A 15,000-nucleotide genomic window follows, 5' to 3' on the forward strand; every position below is an offset into this window, starting at 1 on the left:
TAAAAGTTTGAGAATGCATCAAGTGCCACCCATGGGCTTTAATGAAGCAGCATTTGTGGGCTAAGGGGAACAGCATTCTGTATAAAGGTATTTTGGACTCAATATAAATAATTGAAGCCAAAAACTAATATTAAGTAAATTGAGAATGGAAAAAACTTCAGCACAAACGTGCAGAATGTGATATTCTGAGAGATCTTACAGATGTTATCAAATCCCACAATGAATATATAGAAAATGTCTGTATAGAACGAGTCAAACAAGAATATGCCAATAAACCGTTTAAAGCTGCAGTTCAGTCTTTTTTTTAAATTTTATTTATTTTTTTACTTCAATAGTTTCATGTGGGCAATCTCTAATTACCTAAAGAACTTTATAGCTGCAGGTCAATTCGTTCTCCATGTATTGATAGGCGAAATTTGGTGACATAATTAGTGAAGGGATCTGTTTTTCTTCTGCTTCTGTCACTCAGTGGAAGCTCATGAATATTCATGAGCACTCCTGCACTGATATGTGCTAGAGGGAGGGCAGGGCTGACAAAGGGGTGTGCCAGGGCTTGTGACAGGACATGAAGGGGCAGTGCCTTAGCAAATGGCTGTTAAAATAGAATACAAGAAAATTGGTCTTTCAAAGTTGTATTTTTAAAAACAGAAAATGCTAAAAGTATTTTTTCTTAATACAGAACTGATTTATTAAAAAAAAACACACATGCAGGATATTGCCTGAACTGCAGCTTTAATTGGGAGATACAGGGGCCACAATTCAGGTCATTTAGCTGAAAGAAGGGAAGCCAGTCAGCCGGTAGAGCAGGTCAGCCGGTCAGCCAGTAGAGCAGGTCAGCTGGTCAGCCAGTAGAGCAGGTCAGCCCGTATAGCAGGTCAGCCAGTCAGCCAGTAGAGCAGGTCAGCCGGTCAGCCAGTAGAGCAGGTCAGCCGGTCGAGCAGATCAGCCGGTCAGCCAGTAGAGCAGGTCAGCTGGTCAGCCTGTAGAGCAGATCAGCCGGTAGAGCAGGTCAGCCAGTCAGCCAGTAGAGCAGGTCAGCCGGTCAGCTCTGAGATCAGCATTACTTATATCTCCTACCCTTTGCCCCCTGGATGTAATGCTGCAGGACAGCCTACACTGCATATACTGTACAAGAGATACTTAACCCTTTCTTTTCGCTCGACTCTGATCTGAATGATTTGCAAATTGGTTTGTAATTAAAGAGATATTTGTAGCAGAATCCCATGTATGTTATTTTTACCCTTTTAGATACCGTTTTGTGTAATATGACAGATCTTGTACTTGTGTTTTAGCAGATGTGTATATGTGACCCTATAAATCTCCCTCACACCCGGGCTTGGCAGCGTGACACTAGTGCAGCGTCCTGTGTAAGAATCACTGAGCTGTTAGCAATAGATACAACGGATAGAAAAGACACTACACATAGGTTTGATTAAAGAGAGTATTTTATTTAAATAATTAATCTCTTTGCTGGGAGGGGCCTGCAGCACATTGCAGAGCGATATAGTAACACGCATAGCAATGCATTGCAGGCCCCTCCGGCAGCAAAGGGGTGAAGACCAATGCAGGGTGTATAAAGATCTCACTGATAATTCATGCACAAAGGGCAGTTTGTTGCTGTGATCCAGAGGAAGGCGAAACATAACCCCTGCTGTGCAATGGGGGAAAAAAATTCCTTCCTGACCCCATTAAATGGCGATCGGGTGGTCCCTGGATCACTGCGCAGTGAGATCAGATGGAGCAGCACAGATCAGCGTTGTTATACACAGGGGCACACTCAGTATATAGAGATGCGGGTGACGGGGCCCTTATGCCCCTGTGTATAACTCACCTGCTCCCCCATCCCCCTGCATATCTATCCCATTCACCCCTTTTCCACCCGCATACCTCGCAGGGCCGGCCGGCCATTAGGCGGTCGCCTAGCGCGCAGAGGTCCTAGGGGCGCATTAATAATCGTTATTATTTTTTCCTCTTATTATTTCTAATTTATTTATCTTTTTTTTTTTTTATTAAATATTTTTCCTTTATTGGTGTCGGACAGCAGATTGGTACATGTTACATACATTTATGAGCGACTCAACACAGGAATACAGCTTGATACATGTACAATGTTTGGGGGAGGTTGATGACACACAATAGTCCCTTTTCCAGTTTTCAGTGGTGAAAAAGAGGGGGGGGGTGACGAAGGAGGGGTGGATAGTTGGGAACGACTTTGGACAAAGAGAGGGGAGGGGGGGGGAGGCAAAGATGGGGAGGACTTTGAGGGAAGGGGGGGTCGGTCCTATGGTCCTGTGATTGTGAAGGTCAGGGGGTCTGATCCTGGCCAAGGTTCCCATGTCGAATGGAATTGCGGCATTTTTTGCTTCAGCATTGCCGTTAATCTTTCCATAACCATGATTCCGTTTACCCTAGTGACTACCGTTCTTCTGGATGGGGCTTTGATTTTCTTCCAGGCTGCTGCTATACAGCATCTGGCGGCCGTCAGAATCGCTGCCATGAGCCTGGTTATAGGGGGGGGGAAGGTCATCGACTGGTTTTCCCAGCACATAGGTCAGAGGGTCTAGGGGTACCTCCACCTCCAGGGTCTCGGTCAGCAGGCCCTGGATCCGGGTCCAGAATTTTTGGATCTCCGGACATGTCCACCAAATGTGGGACATGTCCCCCCTTTGACCACATCCCCTCCAGCAATCGTCAGGAGTAGCTGGATAGATCTGGTTCAGTCTACTCGGGGTCAGGTACCAGTGGAATAATATTTTGTAAATATTTTCTTTTGTGATGGAACAAATTGAAGTTTTGGAAGCTGCCTCCCAGATATCCTCCCAGTCCTCTATGTCTATATTGGTGTTTAGTTCCTGGCTCCACCTTTTCATATATGCGTGGTTAGGGGAGGGTTGGGCCGCCTCTAGTGTTTTATATATCCCAGAGATGAGGCCTCTTTGGTACTCGCCTCTGAGGCAGAGGTTCTCAAATCTGGTGCACGACGGGAATTTTAAGCTAGGGGATAGAGTTCTCAAAAAATGGCGAATCTGTAGGTATTGGAATATAGGAAGATCAGGGGACGTTAGTTTGATTCTCAGTTCTCGGAGGGGCATGACCTCATCGCCTTCCAGCAAGTCCGCAACCACTCTGATGTTTAGGCCTTGAAATTGGCTGAATTGGGGTCGGGAACAACCGGGCGGGAAATCCGGGTTCCCGAATAGAGGGGTCAATTGAGAGGGGGTTGAAGCTAGGCCATATTTCCCTTTGGTTTTCAACCATGTCGACCACGTGCATCTCATTGCTCCAAGGCTGAGTCTCGTGTGCCTCCTTCCCTTGTGGACGTGAGTCCAAAGCAGGGCTGAGAGGGGGGTCGGGGACGCGTGGAATGTCTCTATTTCCAACACAACAATTGGAGGCCGGGGGTTTGTTCCAAACCACCGCCTGTCTCAGTTGTGCTGCCCGATAGTATCGGACCACGTCCGGCGCCCCCAGACCCCCTCTCGTCCTCGACGCCAAGAGTACCGACCGTGGGACCCTGGCTCTCCGTTGTTGCCAGATGAAGCGCAGTATATGGGACTGAATATTCCTTAAATCTGCTAATGGGACGGGGACAGGGAGGGTTTGAAAATAATAGAGCAGGCGGGGGAGGATATTCATTTTGGCGGATATTATCCTGCCAAACCATGATATTTGGTGGGTCTGCCAGGTCTCGAGATCTCTTAAGATCTGACGGAAAAGGGGAGGGTAGTTGGTTTGATATAATGAGCCATATGAGCTCGCTATTTTGACCCCTAAATACTTAATATGGGAACTATTCCATCTATACTTAAATTTCTTTTGTAGGGATGTCCATACGGGGTTCGGCAGTAATATATTGAGAGCCTCTGATTTGTCTGTGTTGACTTTGTAGTCTGAGAGGTGGCCAAATTGGTCTAACAGTTTTTCTAGGTTGGGGAGGGAAGTGAGGGGGTCTGATAGGGTAAGGATGATGTCGTCGGCAAACAGGGATATTTTATACTCCCTGTCTCCGACTAGGATTCCCTTTACGGATGGGTCTGTTCTAATTCTGGCGGCTAGGGGTTCTATAGACAAGGCGAAAAGTAAAGGGGAGAGGGGGCAACCTTGTCTAGTACCGTTGTGGATTTTTATTGGATTGGATCGGCCACCCGGGAGTTTTAATATGGCCGTGGGGTTGGTATAGAGGGCTCGGACTCCTTCTAGGAACGGGCCTGAGAAGCCGAACTGGCGCATTGTCTGGTCAAGGAAAGACCATTTGATCCGGTCAAAGGCCTTCTCCGCGTCGAGGCTGAGTATCAAGGCCTGGGACTTTTTGAGGTGCACGTGGTCTATAATGTCAATAATTTTGCGGGTGTTGTCAGAGGCCTGTCTTCCTGACACAAATCCCACCTGGTCTATATGAATTAGTCTCGGGAGAATAGGGTTCAGTCTGTTTGCTAGAATTTTGCTGAAAAGCTTGAGGTCAGTATTCAGTAGGGAAATGGGGCGGTAGCTGCCACATTGAAGTGGGTCCCTGCCCTCTTTATGTATGATAGCCAAGTTGGCTGCCGACATAGTGCCTGGGATTTGTTCTCCTTGGAGAAATGAGTTAAACATTTCTAGGAGGTAGGGGGACAGGGATTTTGCTAATTTTTTATAGTAACCGTTGGTAAAGCCATCCGGTCCTGGGGTCTTTGCTAATTTGAGTGAGGATATTGCTTTATCTAGCTCTTCTTGGGTTATGCTCTGGTTTAAGAACTCAAGTTCTTCTTGTGAGAGGGAGGGGAGGTTGCATTGGGTTAGATAGTCGGTGGTGCTCTCATCATTGGGGTCTGACTGATTGATGGGGTGGAGGTTGTAGAGGTCGGTATAGAACTCTGCAAATTCCCGGGCAATATCTTTCTCATTATATGAGATTTGACCACTTTTGGTTTTGATTTTTGTTATCTGGGTCTTTGTCTTAATGCCTCTTAGTTTTGAGGCCAAAAGTTTGTCCGCTTTGTTACCCCTATCATAGAACCGCTGTTTGGTCCATTTCAGGGCTCTCTCTACCTCGTAAAGTTGGAGAATTTTTAGGTCGGATCTCGCTTTCTCAAGGGTTCTAAACACCTTTCTCGATTGGGATTGTTTATGCAGTTGCTCTAGCTTTATGATTTTTTCGGTTAGTTCTTTCTGGGCTTTCTGTTTTATTTTTTTCCTATAGGAGGCTAGCGATATGAGTTCCCCTCTTATAGTGGCTTTGTGGGCTTCCCAGAGCATTGCTGCTGCCGGGACCGAGCCTTTGTTTAACTGGAAAAAGGTGTGCAGTTTTTGTTTAATTGTCTTGATCACTTGTGGGTCGTTTGAGAAGCGAGTCACTGAGTTTCCAGGAATATACTGTTGTTTTGACGAAGGGTAGAGAGAGGGTGAGTATGATAGGGGCATGGTCAGACCAGGTTATTGGGCCTATGTCGGAATGGGAGGATGCCTGGAGTACATTGTTGGTGCCCAGAAAGTAATCGATCCGCGAGTAAGACTGATGGGGGGTTGAGTAGAAGGAATAGTCCCTCTGGCCCACATGCTGGGTCCGCCAAATGTCTGTCAGCGAATACTCTCTGATAGTGTTCTGGAACTTTTGGGCCTTTTTCTGCAGTTGGCTAGAGTATGGGGTCGCTGTCTGCCCTGATCTATCTTGGTCCGGGTCAAGGACCATATTTGCGTCACCGACGAGGAGGAGGGAGGAAAGCGTCGAGTGGTCAAGGGTACTAAGAAGGTTCTGGAGGAATTGGTTCTGGTTTGCGTTCGGGGCGTAGATGTTGAGAATGGCTATGGGGGAGCCTGACAGTGTGCCTTTGAGGAGTATATATCGTCCCTCTGGGTCTTTGGTTACCTGTGTAAGGGCAAATGGGGTGTTGTTTTTAATCAGAATAGCCACCCCTCTTTTTTTGTTGGGGGAGGATGCAAAGAATGCTTGGGGATATGTATGCTTAAATGTGTTAGGAGGGTCAGCAGTGTTGAAATGGGTTTCTTGGATACATATTATATCTCCTTTGGTTTTTTTAAATTCTTGGAGGGCTAGTTTGCGTTTGCGTGTTGAGTTAAGTCCCTTAACATTCAGGGATATGATCTTTATTGACGCCATTAATGGGGAAGGGGGGGGTCTCGGGGTTAAACCCTTGTCCCTGAGGTATTCCCATGTCAGGGTCGGCTTGGGCCTTGTTGTGAGTATGCGGGGGGGGGTTTCTGTTGTGCCATAGGTAGGTGGTGGGTAGGGGAGGGGGGGGAAGGGTGGAGTAAGAGGGGAATGGGGGGGGGGAGGCGACACAATAGGGCAAGAAAGAAGGTGGGCCTGTCCTGGAGCCCGAAAAAGATTCCTCTTGACATTCTGGTGTCAAGGGGGGGGGTACAAAAGACCCCTGGGAGAACTTTCGGGGCGTCACTCACAGATCGGAGCCAGGAAGTCGGGTCCGGCGCCCTCACTAGGTTGCGGGCAGAGAGGGGGGGGGGAGGGGGGGGGGAGGGGGGGGGGAACTTAACATATACGTAGTCCGCATGAGGTTTACACATTGCTCTCGGGGGAAGTACTTTTCCTAGATTGAATCTCCGCCTAAACTTTATGGTCATTGTCTATACAATCAGTATTGGCACTTATATTCATACATATTGAGACAGGTTGGTCAGACATAGTAGCTTCGCCCTGGGGCTGAGAGGAGAGGGGTGAGGGTAGGTGGGGGGTTGAGGGGGGTAGGGGGTGAGGGGGGGTAGGGGGTGAGGGGGGGTAGGGGGTGGGGGGAGAGGGGGGTAGGGGTGAGGGGGGTGGGGGGGGAGAGGGGGGGTAGGGGGTGAGGGGGGGTAGGGGGTGGGGGGGGAGAGGGGGGGTAGGGGTGAGGGGGGGTAGGGGGTGGGGGGGAGAGGGGGGTAGGGGGTGAGGGGGGGTAGGGGGTGAGGGGGGGTAGGGGGTGGGGGGGAGAGGGGGGGTGGGGGGGGGGGAGGAGAGAGAGGGGGGGGAGGAGAGAGAGGGGGGCGAGGGGGAGGGGAGAGGAGGGGGAGAGGGGAGGGGGGGGAGAGGGGGGCTGGGGGGGAGGGGAGGGGGGGGAACTTGACATAAACATCGTCCACCTGTGGTTTACATATTACTCTCGGGGGGAGTACTTTTCCCTAGAGTGAATCTTCACCTAAACTTTATGATCATTTTCTATACATTCAGTATTGGCGTATATATTCCTACAGAGTGAAACAGCTTGGTCAGATCTAATATCTTAGCTCTGGGGGGAGAGGGAAGGGATGAGGGTAGGTGGGGGGATGAGGGGGGGGGGAGGGAGGGGTGGGGGTAGGTGGGGGGATGAGGGGAAGGAGGTTGGGAGGGGTGGGGGGGGGGAAATGAGGGGGGGGAATAAGAGGGGGGGAGCACAATATTTACATCATCAGCATAAAATTGAAACATTGCCTTCTGGGGGAGATCTTTTCCCCAGTCATGATATCGCATACCGCTTGTGGGTGTCCTTTATACAGTCAATATTGGAGTATGTCTCAACACGGAGTGAGACAGGTTGGTCAAACACATCCAGCATGGGGAGGGGAGGGGGGAGGGGGGGGAGAGAAGGGGAGGGGGGGGGAGAGGAGGGGAGTAGAGGTGGGGGGGAGGGGAAGGGGGGGAGAGGGGGTGTTAAGCTGGGGGGGGGGAGAGGGGGGGGGGGAAGGGGGAGGAGGGGTGCATTTTATTTACAACATCCTTCATTATTTGGGGGGACACTCCTAAGGGGAGCTCCCTCTTATCTCTGGGCCATGCTTAGAGTATAACATTGTGCCTTAACTAGGCCTGAGCGACTTATACAATGCTAGCATGGTTTTGCTTAGGAAGTAATGGGTTACATTTCTCTTTGCTACCGGGGGGAGAGGAAAGAGAGAGAAAAAAAATAAAAAAAGGGGGGGGGGGGGGTTGCCAACGTTCGTTCATACAACCTGCTTGTTGTGAGTGGGGGGGGGGGGGCGGGGGTCACCCGCAGCAGTCTTTGGGTGCTTGAGTTTGTTCAGAGAGTCCCTGGGTCTCTGGCCTCGGAGCTGGATCTCCTCTGGTTGGGGGTTAGTGGCGGGTTCTCATCTCGCGAGGGCGTGGAGAACGAGAATACGGAGTAGCGCGGATGCTGATCCCCGTCCCTGGAGCTCGGATCCTAGCGGGCGTTGTCCCTTGGTTCCTGCGGCCTCGGGCGGGAACACAGGGGTGAGTAGGTTGGTTACTCTGGTTAACAAGCGGGGGGGGGGGGTGAAGGAGAGGGACCGTAGTGGGGAGGGGGAGAGAGGGGAGGGGGAGAGAGAGGGGAGGGGGAGAGAGGGGGGGGGGGTCCGGCAAGAGACTCTGGAAGGAGAGGTCTGTTAGAGGCGTCCCTGGTTCTCCGGTCACGGGGGTCGGGCCTCCTCTCGCTGGGGCCCGTGCTGTTGTCTTGCTCATAGAGATCGCGAGAGGGCGACCTCTGGTGGACTTGCAGGGAGGCGCAGGTACTGGAGTCTTCCGCCGGTGCCTGGAACTCTGTGGGAGCAGCTGCAAAGAGGTGAGTGGAGGGGGGGGGGGGATGTACGGGAGAGGGGAGAGTGGGGTGGGGGGGAGGGTGTGGGGGGGGGGAGGGTGTGGGGAGGGGAGGGTGTGGGGGGGGGGGTGGTTTGCAAGTAGCTGTGTCAGGGCCTGTAGGGTCTACGGTGCCTTTCACATCTTGGGGGATTTTAGCGGCAGGCGCCTGCTTCAATCCTCCAGGGCCTCTAGATCTGTGTGGTGTGTCTGTGAGGGAGACTTGCGAGTTCTTGAGTCCCACTAGGCAGCAGGGACATCTTGGTTCACCGGGGCCGTTGACTAGCCAGTCTCTCCGATGCTCGGGGGGTTTCTTGGGGGGCCGTCTCTGGAGTTGCCTCTGTGGGGGGGCGTTTGTTCTTCGGTGGGGGGAGTGGGATCCCTAGAGCTTTTAGGAAGTCCTTTGAGTCCTCAGGTGTGGATACTGTATAATGGCGGCCATTGCGGAGCACCACCAATTTGAAGGGGAACCCCCAGCGGTATTTAACCCCTTGGTCTCTGAGGTAGGTGGTGAGTGGGCGCATCGCGTTTCTCTTGTTGATAGTTAGTTGGGAGAGATCATTAAATAGTTGGATCTGTACGCCGTCCATTGATACTGAACGCAGATCCCTGGCGGCCATCATGATGCGCTCCTTTGCAGAGTATGCGTGCATTCTAAGCACCACATCTCTGTGACGGTTGGGGTCTGCTGACTTTGGGCCTAGGGCTCTGTGAGCTCGGTCAGTGTGTAAATCATGGTCTGATAAGTCGGGGACAAGCTGTAGGAAGAGCCTGCGGAGGTAAGGTTGTAGTTCCTCATGTGTGATGTCCTCAGGGATGTTTTTAAGGCGGATATTCTGCCTTCTTTCCCTGTTTTCAAGATCCTCTAATTTGTTCTGTAAGTCGCGGACCGCATCCCCGCATCTCAGGACTTCCTCGTGGGTCTCAGCTTGCTCGTTTGATATTCCCTCCACTTTGCTCTCTAAGTCTTCTGTTCGCTCCGTTAGCGCTCCTATTTCGGCGCGTATGGTCTGGAGGGCTTTTTCGGTGTCTTCTTGGACCCCTCTTCTCATTTTGGTGACGAGAGCGTCAAAAAATTCTTTATTTAGAACGGGGGGGTCCTCATCAGCCGGGCTCTGTCGGCCGCTTGGCGCCTCGTGCTCCGGATCTCCCTCGGCGCCATCTTGCCCATCAGGGCTGATACCAGCCAGGCGCTGTGCCGGGGGGAAAAACTTGGTTACCGGGTACTGATTTTTCTTTTGAGATTTCCCTGTCATCTCAGCAGTGTTAGGGGTTGGTCTGGAGTCTAAATTCGGGGGGTTTGGGGTGGGGGAAAAGCTTATTCTAATAGCTTTATCTGTGAGGGCGCCAGGAGCTCTCTCACTAGCAGACCATCGGCTGTGACGTCACCGGAAGTCCTCCTATTTATCTTTTTTTTAAATTATTATTCTTTTTTTTATCCAGTATTTTGGCGCCCTTTTATTTTTATTTTGCGTCGCGCTGGGGTGCGGTCGCACCCCCTGCAGCCCCGATAGCTACGCCACTGTTTATTTTATTATTTTATTTATCTTATTATTTTTTATACAACTGGGGCACAAATTTTAAGTTTCGCCACGGGCGCATGAAACCCGTGCTCCGGCCCTGCTCCTTGTTCTCTCTCACCCTCTCACGCCCAATATCCCTATCTCCCTCTAGTACCTGCCCCTCCCTCAGCCTTCCTGATCTTATCTGCCTCTCCTGCGGTCAAACCAACTTCTCAGGGCCCCTAGAATACCCCTGTATCTACGCCCTGGCTCCTCTGCTACCTGCTCTTGGCTTCTTCTCCGCCTAAAAAAGGTGAAGCAGCAGATCTGTCCGCACCTCTCGTATTCTCCTACCTGCTCCCGGGGTCTTCTCCTCCGCCTAAAAAAGGTGAAGCAGCAGATCCGGCCACACCTGTCGTATGCTCCTTGGTCATCGTACACCACGTCTGCGTCATCGGCCGCCTTGTAGCCCACCTCATTGTTCCACTTGACGCCCGCTTTGTCGTATGCCTCGTCGTCCGCCTCGTAGCCCGCCTCGTCGTCTGGTGGCACAAAGGGCACCACCTTCGTGCGTGTCCTGATCTGCAGGAGACATGAAGTGTTTGTAACCAGGGACAGTGATACTCTGTATCGCAAGAGCTCCTGTGCCACTTATACCCCATCCCCCAATACCACGTTATACCGCCCTCCACAGGGAAAATACCCGTTATACCCACCTCCCCAGGCCCAGTAACCAGTTATACAACCCTCCCAAGGCCCAGTACCCTGTTATACGCCCCACCCCAGGCCCAGTACTCGTTATACCCACCTCACCAGGCCCAGTACCAGTTATACCCACCTCACCAGGCCCAGTACCCATTATATACCCCTCCCCAGAAGGTCATGTTTCTATTTATCAAAAATACATTGAGTTACCTCTGGTTTTCAGGCATGTCCTGGGGGAGTTACTGCTGCGGCCAAGTTTATTCGAGCATTTGCCCGTTCTTGGCCGCAGCAGTAGCCTGGCGCGCGCCCGAGAGTGACGGGCGCGCGCCGAAGCAGCGGAAGAGCGCCCTCCGATCGGGGCGCTCTCCCTACCGCTGCCGGGTCCGCCGGGTCCCCCGGAACCCCCTGCCGCTGTCCTGCGATCGCGGGACACCAGGGCTCCCTCGGGGAGCCCCTGGACGCGCGTGCAGGGGGCGCACGCTCCCGAAGACGCGTGACCGCGCGTCTATGACGCGCGGCACGCCGAGGGGCGGCCACTAGCAAGCCGGGAAATCTCCCGGCTTGCGGATCTGGCCGCAGAGTAATAAAGCGTGTCGGTAGTGTATCACAGAGACACAGAAACGTCGCTGAGTTTGGGTTAGTAACTCCCTTAACCTCTCAGCAGTTGAATTCCCCATTAGGCGCTTAGCACGTTAAAAACAAGCGTTGCTATTTCTCTGCATGAAGTTGCAGGTAATTGGAAGAGTTACACAGTGACGGCTATTCATCACTCACCTTCTTCCCCCGAAACGGTCTTTTCTGGATTATTTCCGGCTTCACATCGGATATCCATATCCATTCTTGGCCTCTGATCTGTATGCAGGACAATGCTTTAAGACAGGGTTGCACAACCTTTTCCCCTGCTCCCCCCTCCACCTTCCCCACCTTGTCTCCGACGTTCTGATGTAACGACGTCATGTGATATCACGTTGCTATGGCAATGCGACATCATGTGACGCCACATTGCTGTCGCCAGAAGCCGCCGGAGACAAGGAAAGGGAACTTACAGAGGCCTTGCGCGCGATCTCCGGCATTTAATTTAAATGCTGTGGGGAAGAGCGAGGGGCCTCTGTAAGCGCCGAGCCCCTCCTCCCAAGAAAATGTCGTGCCCCTCGATTTGTGCACCCCTGCTTTAAGAGATATTCTGGGACCCTCCAACTCCTCCATCGGACCCTTCCTCATATTGACTGACCTTGCAGTGCTCTGCACTGACTTGCACTGACCTGCTATGGTGCCTCTCAAAATACCATGCTAACTCATTCTGAACATACATGTGTCCTTTCTACATGTTACTCAGCTTGTATGGGCCACAGACAGCTTTCCCGGCGGGGTCCAGGACTAGTTTCCACCGGGGACACTCACCCATGGGTCGGCGACTTTGCGAGAACACACCCCCCCAACCTGTTTTCTCTTGCACTGCCATAGACAACAACATTTCGGCCTGCTGGTCTTTCTCAGGTAAAGTGGCTAAACCCACTAAATCCAGCAAAGAAAGGCCAGCAGCCGAAACATTGTAGTCTGTGGCACAATAAATTATCTTTTTTTATTCAAATCCGTGTGCCCTTTCCCATCAATCATATTGTATCCATTGGACGAAATGCCGGTCTTCCCTGAGGCTAAGGGGCACCGGTAAAAGTATCACTACTTATTGTTTTTTTTTGGTGTGCAGCAAATCCCCATCATTTTTGCGTTCTCTTGCTCTGCCCCAATCTGACACACCACCTTGCTCTCTCACCCCCCTCTTAGACTCCCCCGTCACCATTTCCTTCCTCAAAGGTTGTCTTTTTATCAGATCTTACCCAAATTGTCTCCATCTCCCTTGGAAATGTTCTGTCTTTAAGCTGTGCGGCTCCTCTTGATCCGAACTTTCTTAGCTGACCCCTTTAGGTTTCGGCTCCGAGGGTCTAAAAAATAAGCGACTCCGAAAAGATGTGAAATATGCGCACGTGTCCTAATGGGGCACTGAGGGGGAGACTTAAATACTACTAAATATAATCTACTGTGCTAACAAATATAATCTATTAACTAACAAATATAACTTATTAAACTAAGAAATATAATTTATTAAACTAACAAATATAACTTATTAAACTAAGAAATATAATTTATTAAACTAAGAAATATAACTTATTAAACTTAGAAATATAATCTATTAAACTAAATAATAGGTTATAAATAACAGGTTATTTCTTGTTTTATTAATAAATAATTTACTATATTTTAATCTCTGGTGCGCATTGTGTGCATTTTTCTTCTTGTCTGCACAGTGCTTCAGATGCTACATCTGAAAAAATGCCGGTGGATCGGGATGTGAGGTAGGGAAGTGACGTCCACGCCGGAACGCTATTGCCACGCCTCCAAATCTTTATTGCCACGCCCCCAAATCGCGCCCGCTGCATACCCTGCAAAGCCATAAAAAAGCTCAGGCTTCAGCAAGTGTTTTGCAGCGTGTGTGCCTTCCCTCCGTCTGAAATACTATAGACGCAGCCTTATCGACGCTTACTAAATAGGCCCCTGTCTCTCTCTCTCTCTCTCTGTGTGTCTCTCTCTCTCTGTGTCTCTGTCTCTCTCTGTGTGTCTCTGTCTCTCTCTGTGTGTCTCTGTCTCTCTCTGTGTGTCTCTGTCTCTCTCTGTGTGTCTCTGTCTCTCTCTGTGTGTCTCTGTGTGTGTCTCTGTATCTCTGTCTCTCTCTGTGTCTCTGTGTCTCTGTGTCTCTCAAATCAAATCAGCTTTATTGGCATGTCAAAAGAACATTTCAGTATTGCCAAAGCGTGAGTAATAGGGGGTGTGGGACAATGATTACACGAATACTAGGGGGTACGGTATAATGGTTATACAGTACATTACTTTTGTCTCTCTCTGTGTCTGTCTGTCTCTCTCTCTCTGTGTCTCTCTCTCCCTATGTCCCTCTCTCTGTCTCTCTCTCATTCTCTGTCTCTCTCTCTCATCCCTGTATGATAGGTATGTTCCAACTCTATTTTTTGCTCTTCTTTTCCGTTTGAGAGGAGGGAGTCCCTCACCTCTTCAGCCACACACCAGGAACGCTGGATTGCTTTCAGACGCTCGGAGAGGCGGATACAGTCGTGGATTGCAGGCACTGATTTATCTGGTAAGTACCGCAAACATGCTTGAACAAAGGACATAGACATTTTATTTGATGGTTTAGATTATCATTGTCTGTGGTTGTTAGTTATTGGTATTAGAGTTTTTTGATGTTGTTACGAATCAAATACATTTTGAAGTAGTAATCCCCTCCGAACTGGGCATTCCTGGCCAATAATGCCCTGGCTGTAAGAGTTGAAGGGCCCAAGCAAAGCCCCCACCTCTATACACACTAACACTGCAGGGGCATCAGAGTGTCTTGTTGTCATGGCAACCGGGGGGTGTCACGTGATGTAATTTGTTTAATAAATTATTTTTTAAGGTGTCTCGGTTTTTCATTTTCGAAATCTGGTCACCCTATTCATCAAGCAGAAAAAGTGAAGAAACAATTGTAGTTTTGCTAATGGACGTCATTTTGACATATCATTAGCTTTGAGGATACCCATTAATATGAAGAAAAATAACATCGATTCCCAATGTAGCCCCCCTTCCCTGGGCCAATCGCAGAACGGGCCCCCCTCCTCTGTACTAGGGTCTGGCTACGTGTCTGAGTGTGGTGCATATCTGCTGGCAACAGGGGGGCCTGAGTCTCCCGCGATGATATGGGGGATGACAGGATCAGGTTTCTGGGGTGAATGCCTCCGTCTCATTTAATGGTGCAGCACCTCCATCTCTGAGCCACAGGAATGCGAGTGGAATCCTTCCAGAGAGTTCCCCCCCCCCCCCTTCGGGGATGAGAGATTCCAGTCTCACACTGTATATCTTTAAAAGCAGCCGCAGCTCTTTATTCACAGCAGCAGAATAGCAGCAATAAGACTGTCAATCAGGTACAGGGTGTCTTCCTCCACACAGGACTGCTCTCCCTCAGGATGGTCTCTGTGTCCCTGCCACCACCCCAGTTCAAGGGCACCCAGGGTGGGGCTAGCTCTTCCCTCACCCCCTAAACAGGGTGAGAGGAATTGGTCCACCTCCCTAACTAAGGTTGCATCAGCTCTACTCAGAGGCTGATGGCTCCCCTTCTCCAACGGCCAATTGATATAGGCTCTCTCTGTCACCCTGGGCCAGCCAGGTGACAGACTCAGCAGACTCTAACTCTGGACTGAACTCTTAACTCTGACACACACTTCTACTAAA

The 15,000-nt window shown here is 50.5% G+C and overlaps 1 long non-coding RNA gene across 1 annotated transcript in view; it reads left to right on the top strand.

The window, feature by feature from the left end:
- LOC142467667 (uncharacterized) overlaps positions 1 to 13,868 on the top strand; it is a 20,883-nt gene extending 7,015 nt beyond the window's left edge. The window contains exon 3 of the long non-coding RNA XR_012788464.1: positions 13,726 to 13,868. This is a non-coding gene — a long non-coding RNA (uncharacterized LOC142467667). The remainder of the gene's footprint in view (positions 1 to 13,725) is intronic.
- The last annotated feature ends 1,132 nt before the right edge of the window (positions 13,869 to 15,000 follow it).

The sequence above is a fragment of the Ascaphus truei genome, chromosome 16 (genome assembly GCF_040206685.1).
Source record: "Ascaphus truei isolate aAscTru1 chromosome 16, aAscTru1.hap1, whole genome shotgun sequence".
NCBI lineage: Eukaryota > Metazoa > Chordata > Amphibia > Anura > Ascaphidae > Ascaphus > Ascaphus truei.